This window comes from Micromys minutus (assembly GCF_963924665.1).
Source record: "Micromys minutus genome assembly, chromosome: 33".
NCBI lineage: Eukaryota > Metazoa > Chordata > Mammalia > Rodentia > Muridae > Micromys > Micromys minutus.
The window spans coordinates 20,866,817-20,891,963 of NC_137968.1; the positions used below are offsets into that span (position 1 = coordinate 20,866,817).

At 44.4% G+C, this 25,147-nt stretch overlaps 1 protein-coding gene and 1 pseudogene across 2 annotated transcripts in view; both read left to right on the plus strand.

Annotated features, from left to right (window-relative positions):
- The first annotated feature begins 11,518 nt into the window (after positions 1-11,518).
- On the plus strand, positions 11,519-12,053 carry LOC308414250 (large ribosomal subunit protein eL18-like; annotated as a pseudogene). The gene has a single exon. The product of its transcript is annotated as a large ribosomal subunit protein eL18-like (transcript).
- Positions 12,054-21,342: 9,289 nt separating this feature from the next.
- Positions 21,343-25,147, plus strand: part of ZHX2 (zinc fingers and homeoboxes 2) — a 145,501-nt gene continuing 141,696 nt past the window's right edge. Inside the window, exon 1 of the mRNA XM_080909445.1 lies at positions 21,343-21,478. The gene's annotated coding sequence lies outside the window, so the exon portion shown is untranslated. The remainder of the gene's footprint in view (positions 21,479-25,147) is intronic.

Below are 25,147 nucleotides of genomic sequence, written 5' to 3' on the forward strand. Positions count from 1 at the left end.
CTACAATTGTTCTGTAAGTTTGAGGCTGGTGGGATAGCCCCTTGCTGGCAAGCCTAATGACATGTTTTCAAATCCCCAAGATCCACACAGCAGAAGAAGAAAACTTACAACTGTAGATTGTCCTCTGACCTCCATGTACACTCCTCACCCCACTCAGCGTACACACACACACACGCATACACATACATACACACACACACACATACACACACACACACACATACACACACACACACACACACACACACACCAAATGAGTAAATAGAAAAGAAAAAAGGGAGGAAAGAAAGATAGAAAGAAAGAAAGAGAAAGAAAGAAAGAAAGAAAGACAGAAAAAAGAAAGAAATAAAGGAAGGAAGGGAGGAAGAAAAGAAAGAAAGAAAGAAAGAAAGAAAGAAAGAAAGAAAGAAAGAAAGAAAGAAAGACAAACAGGAAAAAGGAAAGAAAGGAAGGAAGGGAGAAAGAAAGAAAGAAAGAAAGAAAGAAAGAAAGAAAGAAGGAAAGAAAGAAAGAAAGAAAGAAAGGATAAAAAGAAAAGTCTAAGTGTTTGGTGAATAGAAAAGGCAGAAGTCTTACCTTCTCAAGATCAGAGCATTCCAAGACAGTGGAGTTGATTGTTCCACACAGATGTTGGTCAGTCAGTTGAAAGGGACCATGCATACCCTAATTCCCAACCAGGAAATGTTAATTGTCCTCTGGTCCTCTCTCTAGAACCAGCCTGAAATCACAGATCCAAGTGTATCTTCACAATCACCTCCCAGGAGCTGACACCTTGTAGAGCAATGGCATATGGCATTGTGTAGCTAACTCCCATGTGCTTAACCCCAGTGGTTCTGTACTGTTCTGCAAAGGGAGATCATGTCATTTTCCTTACAACTGCTCCCAATGAGATGAATCTTAATTCACCCAAGTTTCAGGAGGAAGAGTGTTGGTGAACAGCATTTTGTCACAGGAGAAAGGGACAGAGAGGGCGTTAAAAGCAATATAAAGATGCTAAATCTCTGCTCTGAATGTTTGGGAATAAGGAGGCACTTTTTCTTAATTGAGTTCCTTAGAACTGGGACGGGGAAGGGTGTGGTTGGAAATTTTCAAATGAACTAACAGGTTTCCTGTTTCCTGCCCAGGAAGGGTGACATGCCACCAAACCATGTTAATCAGAGGGCATCTGTGTTTAGAGGTTCCCCATAAATGGACCACTGCCAGAACAGCTTCTTTACAATGCATGTTAGGGTATAGAAGGTGCTTTTACTCACAAGCTCTGATGCCCATTTTTCTCAGGCTGGGACCTGGACCTCAAAGGACCTAACGTTTATCTGGCCTTATATGCCCTGAACTGTTATAGCTGCCCTCCTGCCAGGGGGCATGCATCCCACAGCAACACAAAGTTTCCTTTTGAAAATGAGTCATATTGGGGAAAAAGTACTCAGTAAATACAGATGTAGGGAACACCACCACAGAAAACATGAGCTGGGGCTGTATTCATGGATCAAGATCAGAAACCCAGATTTGCTTCATCCACATCTTTTTCAAGTTGGAGGTAGAGAAACAAGGGCCTAGAAAGTTGGTTTCCTAGGGACACAGCAGGCGTGCCCTCTGCCGACTTTATTCAAAGATCTTTCACCTGCTTCATACTTAAGAGTTTCAAATGGCCATGAAAGACATGGGATGAGAGGTAGGAAGTGAAGCTTTGAAATTCTGTGTCAATGCTCATGGGAATGCTTTTCCCTCTCTCTCTCTAAAAAAAGAGATGACGTGTAACCCTTCAGGGACCCAAGGTACATCAAAGGCAGTCCTCCCTGTGAGAGTGTCCACACATTGTCCCCGTGGAAGAGCAGCTGAGCAGATTTGGCAAGATAGTCACACCATGGCTATTACAAAGGCTCGGTGTGCTCGTGATCAGCCAGGGGAACCGGTTTTCTAACATCATCCCTTAAGGGTTCTGCCAGTGAAACACAGCTAAAATCCCTGGGTGATATCTGTGAAATGAACTTTTGAGAGATTTAAAGGTAAAGAAAAGAAAGATGACCAGCAAAGAACCCTAGGAACTAAAGAACAATGAGGTCCAGGAACCCGCCCCTCTGAGTTTTTATAAGTCTTGTATACCTGTAAAAAATTAATGGGAACAGAAATAAGATTACAAGTACTGGTGAAACTTAATCAAACTTTACTCAGGACAAGGAACTTTTAGGCAACTGTCCTACTCCACCCAAAAACTGCAAAGGAAACTATAACCCAGCTCAGTCCACACCACACTCTAATGAATAATAGAGCTGTCCACCACCGAGAGGTCATAAAAGGTATACAAGGGAGCTAAAACTTTCATCATCACCATCTCAGTGTGTTCATGTTGGGGTGGGTAGTGGAATTTTAATTTTTCCAAACAGTCTTGGGGAGAAGGAGACCCAGTAGAAAGTCAAGAGTTCTGACATGGACCATTCATAAGTTCACTTCAAGCCTCATGGTGTCAGTGGAAGGAAAACGTGGACCATGTATGCCCAGCCCTGTTTGGAACAAATAGCCCAACAGAGCAAAGTATAAGCTATTGGCATCCAAGGGCAGATGAGGAAGATACAGGAATAGAGAGCATATTGTTTAAGAAAATAATACTAAAATTTCCTGAACATGGTAAAATGTATAACTATCTAGATAGTGGACTGCCAAAGGTGTCTACTTAAAGTCAAATGAAATAAGGCCATCTCTTCATGTGTTACAATCAAACACTGAGAGATCAAGATAAAGAGGAGATCTGAAAAGCAGAAAAGGGTGGGGTGTGGTGGTGCACACACCTTTGATCTCAGCTCTCCAGGGGCAGAGGCAGATGGATGTTTGGGGTCTGAAGCCAGTTCACTCTACATCAGTCTACATGAGCTACAGAAGGAACTGTAGCTAGTTACTGAGACCCTGTCTCAAAAAAAAAAAAAAAAACAACACACACACAGCAAGAAAAAGAGGAACCCCAATGTGAGATCCTCAGCAGAAAAATTAAAAACCCAGGAGACATATTCAAGGTAAGGATGAAAAAAATAAAAATCTCTATCTAAAAATAATGTGCCTAGAAAACTCTTCCATTCAGAGATGAAGAAGCAGTAAAGATTTCTCTTGACAAGGAAAACCTGGTGTACTTTATCACCATTGCTGAAGAGAATCCTTCAAACCAGAAGAGAGCACTGCTAACAAGTATACAAAAACATCTGAAAGTCTAAAGCTACTGTAGGCAAAGCATGTGGCACATGCCTTTAGTGCCAGCACTTGGGAGGCAGAGGCAGACAGATCTCTGTGGGTTTGAGGCAAGTCTGGTCCATGTAGTGAGTTCTATGACACCCAGAGCTACACAGTGAGACCCTATCTCAGAAAAGCAAAACAAACAAAAACCTCAAGTACACAGTCAAATTCCAAACATTTTAATAATGGATGAAAGTTCAAAGATACTATAGCTATTAAATTAACTTGGTAAAGCAATACATGATATAGGAATATTCAAATTATCATGATACGTTTTCAAAGTGTGACTAATGTTGAGGTTGCTTTTCTTAATATTTGTGTCTGTAGTCACTGTTCATTGTAACAGTATTTATAATAACCAAAACATGGATCAACCTAAGTAGACTATCAGCAAACAGATAGAGAAAATGTATGCATGCACAGTAAAATGTCATCCATCTATTGGAAAAAATAATGAAATTCTAATATTTGAGTCAATATGAATAAACTAGAGTAAATCATGTTAAGTGAGATAAGCCAGGCACAAAACAGTCACATAATTTTCCTCATATGTGGACTGTTAAAGGCTTATCTCACAGAGGTAGAGAGTCTCATGCTGGTTGTCAGAAGTTACAGTGATAACTACTTCTTTGCCTTTTGGCTAGGATCAAGTACAGAATTACAGTGAGGAGAGGAAACATGCGGAAGGCCTGGTCAAAGGACTTATAATCACAGTTCAGAGATAAGTAGTGTTCAAGAGATTTACTACACAACACAGTGACTATAGTTAATTCTTCTAAAACACAAAGACAAGAACAAATGCAGCTTCACATACCTATAATACCAGCCTTCTCAAGGCTGAGGCAGGAGAATTCTAAGTTCAAGACCAACCTCACTAGGCAGTAAGACTTTGACTCAGCGGTAAAAGCAAAGAGTTACAATTGCACACACACATATATACACACAGAGGGGTGGGGAGAGAAAGGAAGACAATTGCATGTGATTTTCCATTTTTTAATTAGCTATATTTAATCATTTCACAGTTTATATGTGATTCAAAAATGGTGTGTATGATAGGAACATGCAATTTTATCTAATAATATAAGACATGCCAAGTGAATACAGGTAGGATTATTGTATCTACTCCAAAAAGCAGAGTAGCAAAAGCTGACAGAATGGAAAAGTAATTGGACAGATTCATAATGATATACGAAGACATCAGCAGCATCATTTCCACAACCATGTTTTCAAACTAACTAGGAAAAAGAGCAACTCAATAATATGACCAATCAAAAAACATGACTGAATAGACATTTGTAGACTGTAACTCAAAAACAAAAAATTTGCATTTTTATTGTTCATGAGATATACAGTAAGTTGACACTTATGATAGGCCACAGAAAATTTAACAAAATTAAAAGTAACAAAAACCATACATAATATATTCCTCCAATCACAGTGGAGTCAAACTAGAAACTATCACAGTAAGATAACTGAATACCTTCTAAACACTTGAAAACTAAACAATGTTCTTCTAAATATCCTATGGATCAAAGAGGAAGTTTAAAAGAAAACGCAAGACTGATCTTAGAAGTACCAAGTTGTGAGACACATCTAAAATAGTGCCAAAGGCAAGTTTATAATATTAGATACATAATTTAGAAAGTGTCAAATAAAAATTTTAAGCTCTTCCCGTGTCAAGAACCCAGTAAAATAAACAGCTCAAGAAGTAATTATATTTTGATGCAGAAGAAATCAATAAACTAATGGGACAAAACTCTTTAGAAGCATGAAATTAACAAACCATGAAGACTAGCACAGAAGGAAAGCTATGCTACAAATCACCAGTGAATTGGGAATAGAAGAAAGTACCACTAGAGAGTCAGCAAACATCAAAGCTCTAAAGGAATACTAGCCTACTCAAATATGGCCCCTCCTTTCTCCTCAGCTCCCTCTGCCTTGCTAAAAGCCATTAGATTACCTTTCTACAGCAAGCTTCTGAGATCCATCCCCTTACACATATATGACCAATTCCTTCACCTTAGGTCTAGCTATCAAAGTATTGAAGTTCAGCAAACTAAAGCCCCCTTTTGCTCACCTAATTAGTATGTTCATTTAAAATTGAACCCCTCATCATAGCATAGGGTTTCCCCCTTTCACCTTTATAACCTGCCATTTGCCTACATGACACTTCCTCAGTATCCAGAGAGTCCTTTGTACTCCAGAACAAACACCCATTGCCTCTTTCTCTTCCCCCTTTTCTCCCCTTTCCGTTATTCCCTTTCCCTTCTCCCTCTTCCTTTATCTCTTCTTTCTCCCTTAGCACTGTTCTCTGTCCCTCTGGGAAAAATGAATCTCCTTTGTGCTGAGAACATGGACTTTGGGGTGTCTTGAGCTGACTTCTGAGGTTCCTTGCCAGCACTACACACATCAGTGTAGCAACGTGAACTCACTAAATGGGTTCCTTTAAAACCAGAAGCCACCACCGTTCTTTCATTATAAAACACATGAATACCCATATAGATTTTAAGAAAATGGAATTAAAAATGATATTTAAACTTTTTAAAGAGAAGAAAAGATTTAGTTTCCAGGAATTCAAGTCCTCACTGGACAACTTAAGAAATGCTTAACAAGAAATTAGAATAATTCTGAACAACAGCCTCTCTGAAAAAGAAAGGGACATCTCCCTGTTCATTTGATGGAGCTCGTATTATGTCACACCAACCGCATACAGAGACCCTACTGACAACACCTAGGGCCATGGATAGAGCTTAGTCAATAAAATTGCTTCTTTCCACACAGATTTGTTAACCTGAGTTCCATCCTTAAATCCAACAATGGAGGGAGAGAACCAACTGTTGAAAGTAGTCCTTTGGCCTACACTCTTGCACTATGCATGAATAGCCCTCCTGCCATATTACCAGCATATACACAACAACAACCGTTTTTGTGTTTTTGTGTGTCCACCTGACACAGCTAGACTCATCAGAGAAAGTGCCCCCACTGAGGAAATGCCTCAGTGAGATTAAGCTGTAAGGCATTTTCTCAATTAGTCATCAATGGTAGAGGGGCCATTGTAGGTGGTGCATCACTGTGTGTGCATCACTGTGTGTGTAACACTGTTTGTATGTGCATCGCTGTGTGTGCATCACTGTGTGTGTATCACTGTGTGTGCATCACTGTGTGTGCATCACTGTATTGCATCACTGTATACATGTACATCACTGTGTGTGTGTGCATCACTGTGTGTGCATCACTGTATGGACATCTCTATATGTATGTGCACCACTGTACGTGCATCGCTGTATGTGTGTGCATCCCCGTGCTCTGTTTCTTTATGTGGCTGAGATATCGCACTCTGAACAAACCACCTTAGGGAAGAAGGATTTCAGCTCAGTCTGTCACTGGGGAAGTCACAGCAGGAATTTTAAGCAATAAGCAGGGAGGACCATTTCTTGACGGATTGCTCATTGCCTTATGCTCTGCTGGATTTCTATAATTCCCAGAATTGCCTGCAGAGGGAATGATGCTGCCCGTGGAGGGCTGACCTACCTACATCAATTAACAACCAGGACAGTCCTCTACAGCCATGCCCACAGGCCTAGCTAATCTAGATCATTCTTCAAACCAGGTTTTCCTCTTGGAAAACAAGGTGTGTCAATTTGACATTTAAAGCTAACCAGGACAATTATTAAAAAATACTTTGAATGAAGACAAGATGGACTACCCAAACACTGCAGTCTAGTTTGAAAAATAGTTGGGCCCTTCCTTCCAAAACCAAACATAAAGTTACTCTGTGAACAAGCCATTGCAGGGACAAGCACTCACACTTTATCATATAAAAATGTAAACACAAGCATTTATTACCTCTTTATTCATAACATCCAAAACAGAAAAACAATTCAGATTCCTCTCCAACATACTAAGTCCAAATCAAAAGCAATGGCTAAGAATAAAACGAAACAAATCGTTGGTGCTGGGACAACTGAAATCAACCCACAGAGAGTGATTCTAAATGGAAAATGTCAATCCCAGAAGGTCACGATTGCATGGTTTCGTTTACAGATGATTCTTGAAGTGATGAAATGAACACATCTGTGGTTTCCAGGGGATGGGAAGAGTACATTGAGGAAAGAGATGGGAGTGGGTCTATAAAAGACTTACCCAAGGGACCCTCCACTATGACTCCACAACTGTCTCAAAGAACAACTTTGAGGAGCTGCAGAGGGAACCACTAAATTCCATAGACATAAAGGAGTACATGCAAAATCCGATACAATCCAAACAAGGCTGTGTCCGTACTGTAGCAACTTCTGCAATCTGGCTACCATAGGGCGACAGGACATAGTGCACAAGAGCTCTGGGTAATACTATTTCTGTGACTTCTTGTGGACCAGATTGTTTCTGTACTAAATTTGTAATCTTAGTGACTGTATGTGTATCAATATTTCAGTGTATATGTACACACGCATTCAAACGTTCATGCCCTTGTGTGCGTGTGAAGGCCAGAGCAGAACATACGTGTCTTCCTCTGTCATTTTCTATCTCTCACTGAACCGGAAGATTGCTGTTTAGGCTAGACTGGCTGACTAGCAAGCTTCCATATTCATCAGTCTCTGCCTCCCAACGTGGCAGAGAAAAACACATGGTGGCCAAGCCCAGATTCCATGTAGGCATGGGGTTTTGAACTTAAGTCTTCTTGCTTACATAACAAGTGCTCTTTCCTAACAAGCCATATACCAGCTTCCAAAATATGTAATTTTCAAAAAAAAAAAAAACACTTAATACTTTTCCTACAGTCAATCAATTCTGTATCAGCCCATCTCTGTCTCTCTCTGTCTGTCTCTCTGCCTCTCTCCTTCTTCTCCCTCTCTCACTCTCCCTCCCCCACTTCTATCTCTCAAATAGTCTCATGTAGCTCAGACTGGCCTCCGACTGCTTTCTGTGCTAGGATCACAGAAGGTACCACCACACTGCTGCCAATCAATTCTTAAAAGATCACAGAAAAAAAATGATTCTGGTACCTGGGCTTCAACATAATCACCACAAAGCTACATGCACTGCCCTGAGAAGAGTGTATTCTGCTAAGTGTATTTCAGATAAGATTCAAGGTCTGTCTGTAACTCAGACATTCAAGATTTAGGATTTGGTCAGTTTGGATAGTACAATTTCATTTGTATTTGGTGCTCACAACCAGCCCTTATGGGAGGAACAAACACTCTTGGGCATTTCAGCTTCTTCCCTTACCTCCTTTCCCTGAGGAGACCAGATAAGTTCTGGAAAACCTATGTAGATTAATTTGTTTGGAAGTAGGAGAGATGGTGCCCTCTTCGGTTTGGTATTGTCTGCCCACACTGTGACCTTCTGAGGACCTTCCACCCCCTTGCTTCTCAGTCATTTGTCCCTGCAGAACTGTACTTAGTGAAGCCGGGGCTCCCCTTGTAAGGCCTCACCTACACTGGCATCACTACATCAACACCATGTGTTCTCATTTTCTATGGGTGCTGTAAGTGATTATCACAAACCGGTGGCCCAAAACAACACAGAGAGTTGACCATTTAAAGAGTTTAGAGATCTGGCTTGGGTCTCAAAGGCCTAAACCAAGGGCATTGATTTGATGAGCACCAGCAGAGAGTCTTGGTTTCTTGATTTTTTTTTTTTTTAATTTCTAGAGGCTGTGGACATCACTGAGACACCTTACTTCTGCAACCTCTAACCTTTTATCTCCTTAAAAGAAATTTGTACATGAATTAACTCACCTGGGATAACAACCTCCCATCTCAAGATTCTTAACCCCATCCTTAAAGTCCCCTTCGTCATGTAAGGTAACACTCACAATTGCCAGGGATTAGGATTTAACCCACCCTGTGGTGGGGCGTTACTCTGTTCCCACATCACAAATGGTACACTCACCCTCCCATCACAGATTACTGTTTGAGCACAAACCACCATGTTAGCAGGCCTATGGCATTATGTTCCATAGAGAAGCAAAAGCAAGCAGAAGAATTCAGGTATGATACAAGGGCGTTCGTTCGCTGGATTGGCTTACATGATAATGAATAGTCCAAGTAGCTGCCCAATCCAAGAAGTTAGATGCAGCTGTCATAATCTGTGATTAAGGCGGAAAGCTCCCTGGAGAACTGCTCGCACTGAATCCACTCGGAGGGGCTGACAATGATGGAGTCTGACACAGGCTACCGAGGGCAGCAGTCACAAAAAGGAGCTTGCAGGCGCTCACACACTAGCTTCATTTTCATTCTGGCTGCCTGCATGCAAGGCAGGTTCTTCCTCGCAGTGACTATGTGGCATGTGAATCCTCTGTGAAAATACCCCAGAGGCACACTAGAGCCTTTCACCGGTTCTGGATACCCGTCCATCCGTCATGACTCACATAAGACTCGGTACTTCTTTGGCTCAGACTTGGGCAGACACAGTGGACAAGACTTGGCTCCGCTCTGTGAAGTGTCGTCCATCTGTTAATTAAGACCCAGTACCCAGAAGTGACTCAGCAACCAAGACAGCTGTGGAATCCAAGTCCCATAATTGATGACAATGACAGGAAGGGACTCAACTGGGGCTGCTGATGCTTGTACCTGCTTGCAACTTCTCCCTTCTTGCAGAGTTGACTTCACAGTACAGCATCCCCCAGGGAGTCAGACTCCTTACACTGTGACTGCAGACTCTAGACCCCAGCTGTCTCAGTAAACAAGTTGCTCTTTCTTTTCTTAGTCTTGAAATTCACATGGAATTTATTCTGCCTATGACTATTGGTCAAAGTGCTTGTCGATTCATCCAAATTCAGAACAGGGGAAACAGAAGGGGGTGAGATTATTTCACAGAGCTAGTAATGGGATAGGATGTGTGCTCTAACGCTTAGTCACACTAAGTAGCCAATTTTCCCTGGAGCTTTACTATCCATCCTCAGAACACTATTTAGGTATGGCACCCTGACCTCTCACCTCACATCTTCTCGATCATCCACACAGCGGGAACACTAGAGTTGTGTGACTTTCTCTGGGGAAATGTGAACAAACATCTATTTGCCCTTGATAAAGGACCAGTGATAAACAAAAGAAAAAACTCCACCCTAGTCTAGTTGGGTGTTAGTTAGCACAAATGAGGGGTTAGTTAAAAAGTATAACTAATTGTTCTTACACACACACATACTCCTAAATAGGTAAATACACCCTGCTTACCCTGTATGTTACTTGTATGTGTACAGTTTTGAGGCTGACCACTGGTATTGCATAACCAAATTTTAAACAATTTAAGAAATTGAGACTATGAATTTTGGAAGAAAACAGAGTGGGGTAAACAGGAAGGATTGATGGGAGAGAAAAGGAGAAAAGAAAGTGATGTGATTATACTTTACTTTCGTATATATTTATTATATAATTCATATATATATATATATGAATACATTGATATATTAATAAATATATTCAATTTCATACATATATGATACATACATATAATATATGTCACATAGATGACCTCAAAACAGTTGCATTACTGAAAAGTCCAGCCCAGGGTGGGCAATGACCCACGGAAGCTATGTCTCCAGAATTCACAGCCCAACTTGTAGGCAGCTCTGAGGAACTCCAGCACCCACTGTTTATCGGTGCTTGACAAGTATTATCTAAGAGCACTCATCTGCTTAGGATCAAGACCTGTGTGTCCCTCCCTAATGTAAATTTAGAAACACCTGATACCAAGACAAGGTTTGACTCGGAAGAGTAGTTGGCCCAAGCATCACAGAGCAAGAGGTCTTTATCTCTTGTGCTGGATTGATCGGTGATCTCTGAACAGCATATTCTGTGGAGTTTGGCAAGAAGAGTTATATTCAGAGGAAGTAAAAGTCAATACAGGGGAAATGGCTCCCACTGCAGGGGTCTATTGCTGTAAAATGAGCCACCCAAAGACTTAATTAAATAACTACCATCTCAATTGCCCTGCAGGTGGGGTGGGTGAGGTCATGCAAGGGGAGGAAAGATTGACAGAAGGCAATTCTTCTTGAGAGAATATCACACTTACCAAAGCTTCCATTTAACAAAACATTTAATTACATTGTCTATTTATTTATGTTGTTTATTTATGTTTACATGTATACACATGCAGGCATGGCACAGTATGCATTGTCAGAAGACACTGTCAGAAAACAGTAAGTTTTCTTACTCTACCACGTGCGTCCTGGGGGTCAGAGGGGATCAGGTGAGGCAACAGATGTCTTGACTTGCAGAGCCATCTTCCCGCCCGTTTTCATTTTCTGCTAGTAAAGAACCTTTACACTGGACCTGGCCGAGCAGGAGGCACCATCATGGGTGTTGACATTCGCCACCACAAGGACCCAAAGAGTTTGGCGCAAGGAGCCCAAGAACCAGGACATCTACCTGCGACTGCTAGCCAAGCTGTACAGGTTTCTGGCCGGACGGACCAACTCCGCCTTCAATCAGGTTGTGCTGCAATGGTTATTTATGAGCCGCACTAACCGACCACCCCTGTTCCTGTCACAAATGATCCAAAATATGAAGCTTCCTGGCCGGGAGAACAAAACCGCTGTGGTTGTGAGGATGGTCACAGATGATGTGCGGATTCTGGAAGTGCTCAAGCTGAAAGTGTGCGCGCTGCGGGTGAGCAGCCGGTAAGATTCTCACCCTTGACTGGCCCTGGAGTCTCCCACCGGCCGAGGCACTGTGCTCCTGTCTGGTCCTCGGAAGGGCTGAGAGGTGAACCGACTCTTTGGCAAGGCCCAGGGAACTCCACACAGCCACACCAAACCCTATGTCCAGTCCATGGGCCAGAAGTTTGAGCATGTCAGAGGCCGAAGGGCCAGCCGAGGCTACAAAAACTAACCCTGGATCTTCCTTCTAACAAAAAAGTTTTGGATATTAATAGTTTAAAATATTTTTTTAACTATTGAATCATGTGTATATTTCTACCAAACAAATATTTATCTAGAAATATTAAGGAATATTATCTAGGAAATAATTAAAATTATATATATTTTTTAAAAGCATAGGATTTTCCATTGAAAACAACTGTAGTTACCTAATGCTCAATAGTAGAAAACCAGTTAACCCTATGTGGTTGAGGACAGTATCTTAGAAGCCGATGCCCAGAAGCCAGGTAGGAATAAATTTGAAGTTATCTACATCACTTAACATCCAGATGATCTTGAGCAAGGTACTTAAGCTTGTAAAATTTCAGTTTGTTTACAAAATGAAGAGAAAGCAGAAAAGAAAAGTATTTTTTGATGATTCAATGAAATGATGCATGGGAAAATCAAAGTAACAATAACTGGCGTTACTGATAGCTCTGATGTATTAGAGCAAATATTTCTCATTGTCCACATTCCCACGCATAGACCACTTCCATGAACCCGCACAGCCAACCTTTCTATTAGTTGTGACCAATGGTTTGTAAGTGAGAAGAGCAAATGTTACCTCCCAGCTAAACACTTAACTGTAGGTAAACGATCTTTTCCCTACTGCACAGCCATTTGGCAATACTTTGTAAACTCTGTAATTGCCTAGTTAGCCTGAGTCCTTGAGTGCTTATGATGGTATATCTTCTTGCAGATCCTTCATGGATATACAGTTGTAAGGGCAAAAAGTAGATCCCTGTGATTGTAATTTATTGAGATCCGAGGATTCTTTGTTACTGTAACATAAACTAACCTGTTGTGACTGATGCAATGTTGTTCAACCTTGCAGTAAACATTGTTATGACAGCGCTAAAATCAGCAATAAAAAATATGTGAGACGGATGCACGGCACACAGCTGCCAACCAGACAGACGGACAGACGCAGCAGGAAGAGTGTGAGCTCAAGACCAGCCTGAGTTATATAGTGAATTTGAAGCCACCCTCTGCCCCAACGTAGGCAAACTCCTTCTCCAAAAAGACAACAGACACATTTTAAGTATGTATTTATTTTTATTTGTATGAGTTCACTGTATGAGTGACTGTAGCTGTGTTCAGTCACACCAGACAGAAGAGGCATCAGATCCCATTACAAACGGTTGTGAGCCACCATGTGGGTGCTGGGAATTGAACTCAGGACCTCTGGAAGAGCAGTCAGTGCTCTTAACCACTGAGCCATCTCTCCAGCCCCAGCATATGAATTTTTTTATGACAAACCCCAGTTACTATATAGGGAATATATTCATCGTGAACATTTTTAACATCACAGCCACATGAAATATTCCTGCAGCTTCTACATGGTCCCTTCATCTCTCATTCGATAATTGGCTCAAGACAACATGTCATCCTCCCCTATCACCTAACTTCACCAACTTTGTGTGTGTGCGTGGCTGTGGGAAGTTTGTAGTGTGTACAGAATTTTCTCCCAGCATCCAGAGGGAATCTTGGAATTTACATCCCTTAAAAATAGGATGGGCTACTATATTATATATGAACATATTTTCTGGATCAAATAGTTTAAACTCTGCAAACCCAACATGGAATGTGCTTTTTAAATATTTAATAATAATCACTCTTTAAAAAAACTTAATAATAGGGGTTGGAGAGATTTCTCAGTGGCTAAAGCACTTAATTTCTTCTAGAAGACCCAGGTTCAATTCCCAACACCCACATGGCAGCTGTCTATAACTCCAGTTCCAGGAATTCCAACACAAGGGGATCAGACACCCTCACACAGACATACTTGCAGGCAAAACACCAATCCACATAAAAAATAATAACAATAAAAATAAACAAACCATTTTTTAAAATCTAAACAAGACTGTTGGGAAATATTTACATTGCCTTCTGCTGGGTGGTAGAATTGTTTGATTTCTATCTATTATTTATATAATTCATTTACTTCTGCTTACATATCATATATAACATGCTATATGAAAGCACAGTATGCCATTGATAATTTAAATACCATTAATTTATTTTGTTTATTTGTTGCCTTTTATAGTTATATAATGTATAATCCCTTCAATAAAAACTAGATGAAATGTTTCTAAATTTCAGCAATGAATATATATATTAACTTTTATCTGAGAAGCGAAAATAACAGGTCATGTTTTCTTTTCCCTCACAGTGGGTGGAGAGTGAAGGCTCGATAATTTGCACTAATTATCTCAAAGTTCCTGGGAGCTGAGTGTTTACTATTGTGTCTGCTTACTACTCATAGGTAAGGGTTCTAAAGTGCAGAGACGTGAGCAATGGAGCTAAGACTCAAAACCTAGAGCCTCAGTCACAGCTGTGATATGGCCGACTGCTCAGTGGTACATCAGTATACCATGCCGAGTACTTAAGCCCATGTAAGAATGAAGAGATGTGGTCCTATGCAGTGTCTTATGAAGTGCTCATGAAAAATCCCGAAAGAAGCCAGCCGGCACCGCTTCCACACTCTCGAGGCAGAGTAGCAGACCCATATGCCTCCCTCATGGCTTGGAGCAGGTGCTTCTTGCTCCCACTAGACTTCTTCCCACAACACTCAGCCTTGCTGATCTATCTTAGCTCCTTTGCATACCTACTGAACACGTAGTTCTGTTGCTGTGTGGTAAGCCGCAGGTTCTGTTTGCAAGCAAATCTGTAGGGGTGTGAAGACCAGACAGAAGTTGAGAGGCTTGGGGTCTAGGTTTGGCATCATTAGCGGGAGCCTCAGTCTGTGCACCTATAAAATGAGCGTGTTCTCAAGACAGAAGCAGGCACCAAAGGACCAGTACAGAGCTATTGTTCTCATGCTGGGGGATCAGGGTGAGGACTGCCTACAGTACATCATATCACCAGACACGCAGCCCCACAGATCAGAAGCAACAACCTATCCCAGGTGCAGGGGGAGGGGAGAATAGCCTTTGTATGTTCATTCCAAATAAGCAGAAGATGTATAGTTCTTGTGTTTATGTGCTAGAGATTAAACCCAGAGCCTCATCACACGAGGCAAGCATTCTATCACTGGGCTATATGTGCAGCTCCAGAAACTTCATGCTCTTGAATAGCAGTGGTTCACTTCATTCATTCATTCATTCATTCATTCATTTATTCATTCAATAGTTACTTGTGAATCCATTCTGGGCATTGAGAACAAGTTGAATTCTAGGGTTATTTACACTGAACTAAGCAAAGTTTCTGTACTTGTGAACCTTAGATTCTCATAGGGATACAAATGAACAAATGAATCAATAAGTACATAACAGAAAACCACTGTTCCTGATGGCAACTGTATCCTGCTTTCACATAAAAAGGATACAATGTTTCTCCTAAAGGCTAAACTTAGGGCAAAAACAAATGACCAGTTGGATGTGGTGACACAGAAACAAGAGGATGCAAAGTTCAAGGCCAGCTTTAGCTACATGGTGAGAACCAACCCCCACTACCTACACACACACCCACACACACACACACACACACACATACACACACACAGAGAGGGGGGGGAGGGAGGGAGGGGGAGAGAGAGAGAGAGAGAGAGAGAGAGAGAGAGAGAGAGAGAGAGAGAGAGAGCATGGGCTAGCTAATCTGGAGTCTTGTAAGGTCGGGTCAAGGACCAAGCCAGCCAGTAAAGTCAAACAGATAATAATACCTGATTTTATCCACTTCATAAACTTTTGGTTGTACACTGTAGGCATGTTCAAGTTGCTACTAAGTCAGTTGGAAACACAGAAAGTCTCAGCTTGTGCCCAAGACCACTGTGGGATTCCTCTCAGCAAACTATACAGATAATATGGTTCTTTCCTAACACAGGCTTTGAGAAAAGGTTGATAGTCTCTCATTCTTGGCTCTGAAGCCACAAGACAAAAGTTAGAGTTCAGGGTCTAATGATAGTGAAACTACTGTGTAACCTTGAAGAAGTTTCTTTCCTTCTAAAGATTTATTTTATAGTTTATGTGTATTTTTTATATGTGTGTGCACTGTGTGTGCCTGCTACCTGCAGAGATCAGAAGAGAGCATCAAATCCCAGGAGCACAGATTGTCGTGAACTGCCATGCAGGTGTTGGAAATGAAACCCAGGTCCTCTAGAAGAGCAGCCAGTGCTCTTAACTTCAAACCCAGACCCCTGGAGACATTTCTTAACCTCCCTGACCCTTAAATTCTTGTTATCAATACAGTGGGAAAACGGTGATTGCAAGCCAAGGGAGTCTAAGAATTTGATAAGCAACACCTAGTACCCAGTAAGTCCAGTTTGCTGTAAAAAAAAAAGAAAAAGAAAAGAAAAAAGACAGTCCTGAGAGGCAGCGAGGCTGTTCCTGCTTAGGTGGGGTTGGTCAGGATTTTGAATTCTGCCTCTGTGCAGTGAGGACAGGGCACACACTATCAACAACTTATAAACAACATAAGCTCCAGAGACTCTGGAGGGGCTCCCACTCAAGAGCCATTCATGAAATCCTCTAAGCCGAACTTATTTTCATGAGGCTGGAAACGTGCTTGCCCTTTTGACTCTTTTTCTCTCACCGGTGCATAGCAGACTGCACAACACACTGTGGCGTCACTTTAGAGTGCCTGATGGGAAGCGTGTCTCACCATTACTGTTCTGGTTTTGTTTGTTTGCTTGCTTTTCTTCTGGAAGAAAAAAATAAGCAGACCTGGAGAAAGCTGAGTTAAGAGAAATGAGCCAGAGTCAGAAAGACAAATGTGTGTGTTTTCTCATATATAGAATCTAGATTTTTTTTTAAGAACATGAAGGTAGAAGGTGAAGATTGCAAGATGGCTAAGTGGATAAAGGCACTTGCTGCCAAATGAGAGCCATGGCACATGCACCTGAGTGCAGAGACGTTAGATAGATAGATAGATAGATAGATAGATAGATAGATAGATAGATAGATGGATGGATGGATGGATGGATGGATGGATGGATGGATGGAAGGATGGATGGATGGGTGGATGGATATAGATGATAGAAGATAGGTAGATGGATATAGATGATAGAAGATAGACAGATAGATAGATGATAAATAGATAGATAGATAGACAGATAGGTAGGTAGATAGGTAGACAGACAGACAGACAGACAAATAGATAGATGATAGATGGATGGATAGATAGATAGATAGATAGATAGATAGATAGATAGATAGATGGATGGATGGATGAATGGATGGGTGGATATAGATGACAGATAGATAGATGATAAATAGATAGATAGATAGATAGATAGATAGATAGATAGATAGATAGGTAGGTAGGTAGGTAGGTAGATAGGTAGACAGACAGACAGACAGACAGACAGATAGATAGATGATAGACAGACAGACAGACGGACGGACGGATGGATGGATGGATGGATATAGATGATAGGAGATAGATAGATAGATAGATAGATAAATAGATAGATGGATGGATGGATGGATGGATGGATGGATAGATGGATGGATGGATGGATGGATGGATATAGATGATAGAAGATAGGTAGATAGGTAGATAGATAGATGATAAATAGATAAATAGATAGACAGATAGGTAGGTAGATAGGTAGACAGACAGACAGACAGACAGACAGACAGATAGATAGATGGGTAGGTGGGTGGGTGGATGGACGGACAGATGGACGGACAGACGGATGGCTAGATAGATAAACAGACAGACAGGTAGGGTCTGGAAAGGGAACCAGGAGGTGATGGAGTCTGTGACAGGTATGAATGTAATCAAAATACAGTGTGTGTTTGTGTGTGTGTGTGTGCGCGCGCGTGCACACGCGTGTGTGAAACCAGTTACTTTGCACAACCACTGTGTGGTAATAAAATATTTTTAAAATTAATTTCAAATATGTTAGCTGTCAGTATATATGTATCCCCACACAAATAAAAGTTGTGTGGGGTCCTCAGTGATTTTTAAAAGTCTAGAGAAAGCCTGAGACAAAACACTTTGAGCATAGCATTGTTTTAAGGATTAAGTAGCGACCAGCACACGTTAAAAAAAAAGAAACAAAAACAAAAAACCCAGTAAACATCACACTTGTAATATTGGTCTCAATGTTCCTACAGTCTTCCCATCCACCTGGAAACAAAATAGGGTTGTAGCATTTAACACAAGTGTTGCTCTCCTTTATTTGTGTGTGTGTGTGTGTGTGTGTGTGTGTACACGAGTGTGCGTACTCGTGCATGGGAAAAAGATCTCCTGTAATAGTTATAGGCATAGTTACAGGCAGTTTGTGAACTAAGAACAACTCCATTCCGTGTGCCATCTTAACCACTTAACCACTGAGCCATCTCTCCAGCCTCTTATTACTGTCTTTGTTCCAGTGTTGAGAAGCCAATGCCTATTAAATTTTGGACCATTTAAAGACATCACAGGCCAGAAGCCCCCACCCTTCCCACCTCTGTAAGAGGTGCGCTCTGAAGAGACAGATCCTTCTGGCGGTCACTGGCTTCCCTCGCCCTGGCTTTTCCCACGCTATCTGTATACAACCTGTTACCCAGCCGGAAGCAGGTGGCAATGGAAGCTTCGCTGACAGAGAAGCTTCCTAAGTAATTGCTCATCAAGAGGAAGTGCAGCCTCAAAATAGGAATTGCTTCTTTAAGGTTTAGGCAATTTCCATGGAAACTGCCTGCAGAGTACACCTAATTTTAAAGGGCTGGGGGTGTTGGCGGAATGACCTGGAAGGGCATAACAAGATACGTGGTAAAAAGTGTTGAGCTGGTGACAAGTTTATTGTTTGTTTATTTGCTCTATTCCAACACGCCCTGAATTACGGCGTCCGGGTTACTATTGGCGTTGAGTTGGCAAATGCTATGTACAAAAGCAATCTGAGCGATTAAAGGGTCTATTGGGTTTATAGGTTAAAGTCTATCATCAAGGGAAGGGAAGGCAGGAACTGAGGCCGTGATCCTGGTAGCAGAAACGGAAGCAGAGGGCATAAGGGGGAGCTCCTGGCTCAGCTTGCTTTCTTAGACAACCCAAGGCCACCTGACCCAGAGGAGCACCTTACAGTAGGCTGCTCCTGCCCACCCCTCAACCCAGAAAAAAAAAAAAAAAACACCCAGCTCAGATAAACACCCCCAAATTCTGGTGTTGGATAAAAGTTGACAGGACTCTTAGATCATAGGTATCAGATGAGTCTGAGAAAGGCGGGCCACGATCCGGATTATAGTCACCAGCAAAGCTCTGAACGGAAGCTGTTAAGAACCCCATCGGATTTTTGTCTCCCTAGAGAGAAAGGAGGCAGTAAAGCCAGTCGGCCGCCGGAATCCAGTTTTCTGGGCTTTTAAATCTACCCAGGAAGAAAAAGACAGACCGACAGAGACGGGGGGGGGGGGGGGGGGGGGAGAAGAGAGAGGCAACCCCCCACCCTCAGTCAGAAATAACCCAACTAAAGCCGGAAGGCCAGTAAGAAATTTGGCATGCGCGCTAATTTAATCTTAAATAGAAAAAAAAAAAAAAAAAAAAAAAAAAACTAATACGAAAGAAAAAATCCCCAGAGCAGCGACCATCCATCAGCCCCCCAAACCAATATTTCCCTCTAGACCGGGCCATCGCCATAGGCCACCCCGCAGCACGCTGCCACCTGTTGCTGTCCTGGCGCCTGAAGCGGAGTCGCGAGCGGCCACTAGAGTTCGTTCTAATTCCCCGAGCAGAGCTGCCTGGGAATCCCTGACGCGCCGCGCCTGCTAATCCGCAGTCTTCAAGCCCGGAGCCCTCTATTTTCTCCAGTAACTCCCTTAGTGCCAAATCTGGGTCCCGGAGTGAGCCCCCCTCGCCCACGGTGGGCTCCAGCTTGCTCGCAGCCAACAAATTCCGAAGCGCCCCAGAGCCTGCGAACCGGACAGGGTCCCCGAGAGCAAAAAATGCACAAACGCGGGCTGGTTGCTAGTCAGTCATCTTCCCCACGATGCTCCCTTGGAGCATTTTATTTAACCTTGCGCGATCGCCAGAGCACAGCAGCAGGGTCGCTAGTTCCCGGTTCCCAAGGCTGCAGAGGAAGGACACACACACACACACACACACACACACACACACACACACACACACACACACACACGAGCAGATGGAGGATCAATCTGGAGACCCCTATTACCGAGGACGCGACTGTCCCAGCTCTGGAAATGACCGGTCTCGCCTGTGCGCGCTGCAGGCGTGTGCATTTTATTTTATTTATTTATTTATTTATTTTTTCCGAATCTGAGAATCGTCGCGAACTCGGGCCACACAAGTTTAGGTCGGCTACCCCGGTGTCTTTGTTTGTTTATGGGCTTGGAGGGAAAAAGTTTGAAGGTCTTTAACCAGACTGAGCTCGGGCACAGCGGAAATCCCCAACAAAAGTGATCTAACTTCAAGTGGTTATGTAAGTGGGGCGCCTTCTTCCCCGCCCTATTCCCAAGCCCTCATTACTATTCCGGGAGTAAAATGCATCTCGATTTTATATATTTAAAAAAAAGTTTTTAAGTATGTTATTCTCTTGAGCCGGAAGGGGGGCGAAAACCCAGGCAGAGCCCAGGGCGCGTGACGACCCCACCCGCGTTCTGCCCCCACGCACCGCAGGAGGGGACCTGGAGTCTCGGGTGTCGCTGTCGCAGGGCAAACCCTGCGGTCTCTGGGTTCGCCACTGCACGTGGTGAGGATCAACAGTTTGTCCAACTCATCAGTGACACCTTGAACTTTTCATAAAGAAAATGGGTATCGCACCGAGCCGGCTTGGCCGCGGCCGGGTCGAGTTCAGTCCTGCGCCTCCCCCACCGCTTCCCGCAAAAATTCCAACGAGTCCGTTACTGGACTCGGACTTTTAAGTTCATCCCCCCCCACACACACACACACACCCCGCTTGGCCATCCGAGCCTTGAGGGGCAGGATCCCCCCCGCCCGCAGCTCCCTCCTAAAAATGACATTTTGCCGGCGTCTGCGGAGGGGCCTGGATTTCACTTTGGAACTTTCTGCGGAACCCGAGCCCGGGTGGCAGCTCCGGCGGTGGTATCGTATGCAAATACGCATGCTGACGTTACAGATCATGTGGGTTTTGGCGTAGATTCCCCACCGATCGAGGCATTTCTCCCCCCCCCCTTTTTTTTTCTCTTTTTTTTCTTTCTTTTCTTTTCTTTTTTTTAAAAATCTTTTCTTTTTCCTCTTTCTTTTTCTCTTTTAAAAAAAATTTTCAACCAGCCGCTCCCCGTGCAGGGGCTTTCTCTGTCTGTCCGTCCGTCCGTCCGTCCGTCCGCCGGGCTGGCTGGCTCTCCCCCCTCCACCACCACCTCTTTCCCACGGAGCCCGAGTCGGGAGCCGGGTGGGGAGTGGGGACTGGGTGGGGGGAGCCAGCAGAGTTCCATTTTGGAACGCCCGCGCCTCGTCTCCGCGCTCCCAGCCCGGGTGCCCGCGTTCGCAGCCCCAGCGCAGGTAAGAAACTTCGCCCCGGCGCGGAGCAGCCGCCGCGGGCGCCGCCACCCCGGAGCCCGCGTCGCCGGGCGCCCGCCGCTCCAGCCCAACTTTCCCACCGCCGCCGCCGCTCCTGAAAACGTGCTGCTAATGGGACTTGGCTGGGTTAGGGATGAGGGCGCGCGGGAGGGGAGGGTGCAGTCTCCTCTCTCTTTCTTATTTATTTATCATTATTATTATTTTTGCGGGTGGGAGAAAATCCGCGGTTTCAGGGAGGGGGGGAAACGGACGGAGATTTTTTTTATTTTTTTTAATGAAATAGTTTTGATTACAAGTTTGGATAAATGGAAGCCAGACCGAGGAGGAGGAGGAAAAACATGTCTACGTTTCCCTATGTCGACATAAGCCACAAAAAAATATGGCGTCCGCTTTCGACAGGGCGTTACGTAGACCCGACTCTGTTTTTTTTATTTATTTATTTTGCGGCCCGCTTCCTGCCTTCTTGGCCGAACTGCGGCGCTTTGTGCGAACCGGGCAGGTCCCGCGGGGACTCCACCGGGACGTGGCCCCGTCTCGGCGCTTTTTTGGCAGCCGGGGGGCTGCGTGTGGCTGCTCCCCTCCCTCCCCCCTCTCCCCTCTGCTCTCCTCTCCCGGTGACGATTCGCCGTAACGTGGTGGCAGGAAGCATGACGCTGTGTTGAGGCTGCCTCTCCTCGCGTCGCTCCCGGTGGCTTCAGGCGGCGGGCGAGGGACCCGCGGGCAGGGCCTGAGCGCGACGCTGCGCCCACGCCCCGCTCAGGTGCGCGGGGACGAGGTGCGGGGGGCGCGCGGACCCCGGGGGCCCTGCCGTCCCCGGCCTGCCCGGGTCTCTCGCCTGAGTGGCCGTGGCGTTCTCCAGTCTGCCCCACAAGAGGTTAAGCTTTGCTGGCGCTGGAGCGTCTTTGTGGCTTCCCCCAGGACTTGGGATCCTGAGCTTTGCAAACTTGCCCTTTTCCCCAGCAGCTTTGCAGGAGGCTGCGGAAGACCAAGAAGCTCGGAAAGTTGGGAAACAGGAGCATCACAGGAACGTCCCTTTGGCCCCCTAGCTGTGCTGAGCTCCGGAGGTGGTGGAGGAGGATGAGGAGGGCTTATCCACCCGGGTGGGTGGGGGAGACCTGTCGCGGTAGCCAAGTCGTGATTTGCCCAGACTTCCACCTGATTGATTGGCTTCAAAGCCAGTGGGGTCTCCGTGTTCCACTGTTCCACGAAGGCCTTTTGTTGGGGGCGGGGAGGAGGAGGGAGCACCCCTCCCTCTTCAGAGTCACTGCTCAGCTGGGGCCCCAGGCATCACTGTCCTTTAAAGCCCAGAGTTCTCCATTTGCAGCTTGCTCTCTGAAGATCTCTTTCTTTCTGGAACTGAACAGCTCCTCAGATCTCAGGCCTTAAAAACACACTCTCTCGTGCTAGCTGCTCTGCTCTAAGAGTAGAGCAGAAATTAATGCCACGGAAGTGAAGAGGGTGAGAGTCTGGGCGCTCATGGAGACTTAAGTCAAAAGGTGATTTTCTGCTTCTGAGGCCCTCCAGTTGAAGCGGTTCAGACCCAGGGCAGTAATGTCAAAACGCATTTGGATGACGGCCAAGAGGAATAAATATCTTGTTAAATGACCTGTTTGATAGTAAAAATAGACTAATGGGGCCGTCAAGTGGTTCAGTGGGACCAACATAAAGCCTTAAGTTTAAAGTGAAAGTGACATAAGGCTGTTTACACTGTTCAAGGCCAGGGGGAAATCTAAGAATAAGATTTTTAAAAAGTGTCCCACAATAATCAGGCCTGTGGTGTGTGGAAATATTGTTACTGTTTTTAAAAAAAATTCTCAACTCCATCAGTTCTATGAACTTGTATTTACTTTCCAGCAGGGTTTGATGTCAGCTAAGGATCCACCTTAGCAGATGATATACTTAAGGGGAAAATTCAGAAGACCAAAGTTTTGGGATAGATCAGTGACTCATCATTTAAAGTGTGGGGGGAGGACACAAATGCTCTGCAAACGTTGGCTTCCCAAGTTGAAAACAGAGAATCCTGATTTGTCCAGTGTTGATCACATCCCGTTGCACCAGACCTTGGTACTTGTGAGGACACTGTGCCTTTAACAACACTGAGTGGGGGGGGGGGGATCATGTTGCTGTTTGCTAAGTGTTGCAAGTACTTGCTGTTACTGTATCCAGGCTTGCTGGATGGTTAGCGGGCTTTATCATGCAATCCTCACCATTACCCCCACAAACCACCTATCAGTACTGTCTTGAGAACGCAGTGTAGAGTTTACGTTGGAGGCCAGGTTGAGGCCATTGCATCCATTTCTGAGCATCCATTTCTGATGCAGGAAGTCGTCACAATGACAAGCCACAGGGTCAAGCACAGGCAGGACTGAGAGCAATGGCTACTGCCCTGGGTCTCCCCACTCAGGGATTCGTCTGGATTTCATTTGTTTCTTCGTTTGTTTGGCGACTAAGTGTTGGTACATTTGTTCATGCAACAACTATAATGTTCCGGATACTAATAAGGGCCCACAGTCATTAAACACTTGTCTACACCAGACACTGTTGTCCTAAGTGCTTATTATTAGACTATTTTGTCTTCGTGATAACCAGGAGATATAGTCTCCCGTTCTCTGTAAAGGAAGAAGCACAGACCCAGAGAGGTCAATTCACTTGTCCTAGACCAAACAGCTCATGAGTCTCCTGTCAGCACCCACAGCATGGGTGTTCCCACTGCTGTGATACAGTGCACTGTATCAGACGCGGTGGGGATGCTGGGGGGCCAGAGCTCCTGGGCTCAGAACAAAGCTTTGCTCCGCACTAATGGAGATGCTGGTGGGATAAAGACCCCCTACCCTCTAGGAGTTTGAACAGACAGTAGGAGTGCTCATTAGGCCCAATCAAGCAGAATTAAGTAAGTGCTGTAATTGAGGAAAGCAGCCATTGTGGATGCACTGGGAGGGTGTGATTGTGCTGCTCAGAGGGCCTGGGGGGGGGGTGTCTCCTGGAGGGGATGGCCTGTAAACTGACCCATGAGTGAGAAAGAACAATGCCTGGGCAACACTGTGTAGGCCAGCATTGATTTCGCTGTGAGCAACAGACATTCTGAAGACCCCGTGACTTTTTTCTGTGGGGACGGGATGCTGCCTCAGCGGTAGCATTGGGAACCCAAACTGTGTTCTCATTGTGTTCTCCTTCTCAGCACGTGGGTTTACGAAGGGGAATGCACTGCCTCCGGGCATCTACCAGAGCTATGCTGTGTGGTGACCCAAACGTACCAGGGAGAGACTGATCAAGTGTCCGCCATGAACAGGATGGAGTTTCGCTTACAGGGAAAAAGGGGTGGGTAGCTGTTGATTTAGCACGTGGATTGTCTGAATTCTCAGATAGGAAAGTGGAAGAAGGGTATGGGGGAGGGGCTGGAAGCTGTCTGCAGCTTGGGAAGTGGAGACAGGGGTTCAGGAAAAGAGGTACAGGAGATGATATCAGGTTTCTCTGTAGAGTTGATTAGGTACCCTTTGCTCTGGAGGTGGCAGGAGCCAGGGAAGTGTATCTGTAGGTGAGAGAAAGGGATCTGCTACCTGCAAACCTGCTTGGCTCTCGCTTGACCCAGAATGAGACCAAGGACATTTTCAGACAGGGGCCAATGTTGTCTGGGGGGGGGGGGGGAAGATG